The sequence below is a fragment of the Triticum urartu genome, chromosome 5A (assembly GCF_056163025.1).
Source record: "Triticum urartu cultivar PI428250 chromosome 5A, HENAU_Tu73, whole genome shotgun sequence".
Lineage (NCBI taxonomy): Eukaryota > Viridiplantae > Streptophyta > Magnoliopsida > Poales > Poaceae > Triticum > Triticum urartu.
In genome coordinates this window covers 335,236,226-335,238,709 of record NC_141877.1, presented here as the reverse complement: position 1 = coordinate 335,238,709, position 2,484 = coordinate 335,236,226, and the positions used below count along the sequence as shown (strand labels likewise).

The window sequence follows — 2,484 nt, the reverse complement described above, 5'->3', positions numbered from 1 at the left end:
GACGGCTTCCCTGCCGTCATGGGAAATCTCGAGTTGATGTCTCGTGTCATCGTGAATCCGATTTGAGGCGAGAGTTGACTTGCTTGGCCGGCGGGTATAAAATACATGGCCGCTGACACACACGTCAGTCATTCATCGCTCGCTCTTACGCACACACATACACACGCGCGCGCACTAGGCGATGTATCATCATCACTCCTCCTCTTCTTCTTCCTATACTTGTCAGGAAGCAATGGCTTCCTCCCCTCCCAACCGTCAGCGTCGAGCTACGGTGATCTGTTGCAAGCAGAGCAGCACTGCTACTACTACTCCCAGCAGCAGCAGGGTCAGGCGCCGCCGTTCCGCCATGTGCTGAGCACGGGAGACCTCGGGGCGCCAACGCCGGCGCCGGCAGCAGCAGCGGCTGGAGGTACACCACGGAGGAGCGGCGGGAGCGCATCGAAAAGTACAGGAGCAAGCGCAACCAGCGCAACTTCCAAAAGAAGATCACAGTACGTCTCCTCGCTCGCACCGTACTTGTTCGATTTTGCATCTTCACGTATTTTGACCATGCATCTTCTTCAGTACGCTTGCCGGAAGACCCTCGCGGACAGCCGGCCGAGGGTGAAGGGCCGCTTCGCGCGCAACGTCGACGACGATGCAGTCGCAGGTCAGCCGGAGTTCACAGCGGCGGAGGTGTCCTCGATGATGAGCGAAGCCAACGTTGTCGTGGGTGCCACGGACGCCGCCGCCAGCAGCAGCAGCAGCAGCATGCCGGAGTGGTGGCCGGCAATGCAAGGCGCGCTGGCCATGGAGGACGATGAGCTTTACATCGCCGTCTCCTCCATCAACCTCTACTAGCTAAGCTTGCTAGAGGCGGACCGGATCACCTCCAACCGTGCTCGTTGCACTTGTTTTGTGTCCCATATCCTGTTGCATCAATAACTACGACGCCCTAGTTCGTAATGTTTAGAGGCGGACCGGACACCTTCTTCTTCTTTATTAGTTGGAGTGCCTCATGCATCCTCTGCAACTAAATGTAGTACGCACGTACTAGTAATTTTTACGGAGTGTTCTTTTTTGTTCGTACTGTCTACTCTGTCCGTTAAAAATATACACTCAACGTCTTTAAACTTTATCAAAAAAAGCTTTCGTCCCGTTTTGTAAATAAAGCAAACCGCCAAAAGCACACATACAAGCACTAGTTCAGAACACACATCCAAGTCTCACAGGAAGAAGTACAAAGATTTTGCTGACCGCACAACTTAACAAGCCCTAACAAAAGAAAACGGGAGGGAGGGGGGGGGGGGGGGGGGGGGGGGCGGGGGGAGCACAAGTCAGTGGCTAATCTGGTTCCAGCGGTGGCGAGGGGAGTGGAGGCGACAAACGGACGGCCATCGAGCGGAGGTCGGCGATGAAGGCGGAGATGGGCGTCGCGGTCCTGAGGGCGGCTAAGCGGCCGCCAAAGCTGCAAGTAACCAAACAGTTTGAAGAGAGTGTCAGTAGCCGTCGAAGGGGAATGCGCTGATCATAAGTTTATTGCGGATCGTCCAGAGGGTCCAAGCGAGTGCCCCAATCTCAAGCCACATAATGTGGCGAGAAGGCAAGGGGCGTTCTGGGGTTCGGCGAATAGGTCGGGAAAGTTGGTGTGGCACCAGTTGCCATCGACCACCTCTCTAAAGCAGATCCATTCAAATTAAGCGGACACACAAGAAAAGAAGATATGATTCAAATCTTCCGGGACATCGCAAAGCGGGCAAAGGCCAGTCCCAGGGCCATTTTGCTTGCGAACCTCCACCCCAGACGAGGTCCGTCCATGGATCCATTGCCACATGAAGATCCGGATCTTTAGGAGCAGGACTTTGACCATTGCATGGATGAGAGTAGTAGACTGGGTACAGTAGAATAACATAGGAAATATGCTTGTAGGTTGCAACGGCACGAAAAAGAATACCTCACACCCATCAGTTTTAGTCCTTAAAAACCACATGACGCAACAATTAAATAGCTACCAATCTCTTTCCATCTCCCGCTGTCTCTTGATCTCTTCTCTCTGTACAACAATGGCAGCAGCACACAGAGCATAGCACCATCAGTACAAAGCAAAACTAAAATTGCTCCAAATCTCAATGGCATTTTATGAATTGCCCTTGTACAAAGTTGCCTCAAGTAGAACACAGAGCAAAGCATAGAACACCACTTCCTCCGTCCGGTGAAGAGTATACGTTTGGCTTCAAAATTTGTTCAAAAAGAGTGTATTTCACTAGTGTAGAACCGGGCAATAGCACCGGTTCGTAAGGCCCTTTAGTGCCGGTTTGGTAACCGGCACTAAAGTGTGGGCACTAAAGCCCCCCCCCCCCCCCCCCCCTTAGTACCGGTTCAGCACGAACCGATGCTAAAGTGCAACCACGTGAGCTTCGGGGACAGGGAGCCCTTTAGTACCGGTTGGTGACACCAACCAGTATTAAAAGGTTGAGGGGGGTGGGTGGGTTTATGATTTCTTTT

At 52.8% G+C, this 2,484-nt stretch overlaps 1 pseudogene across 1 annotated transcript; it reads left to right on the top strand.

The window, feature by feature from the left end:
• Nucleotides 1-6: 6 nt before the first annotated feature.
• Nucleotides 7-1,046, top strand: LOC125508820 (uncharacterized; annotated as a pseudogene). The gene is made up of 2 exons (XR_015604617.1): nt 7-491; nt 565-1,046. The product of XR_015604617.1 is annotated as an uncharacterized LOC125508820 (transcript).
• The last annotated feature ends 1,438 nt before the right edge of the window (nt 1,047-2,484 follow it).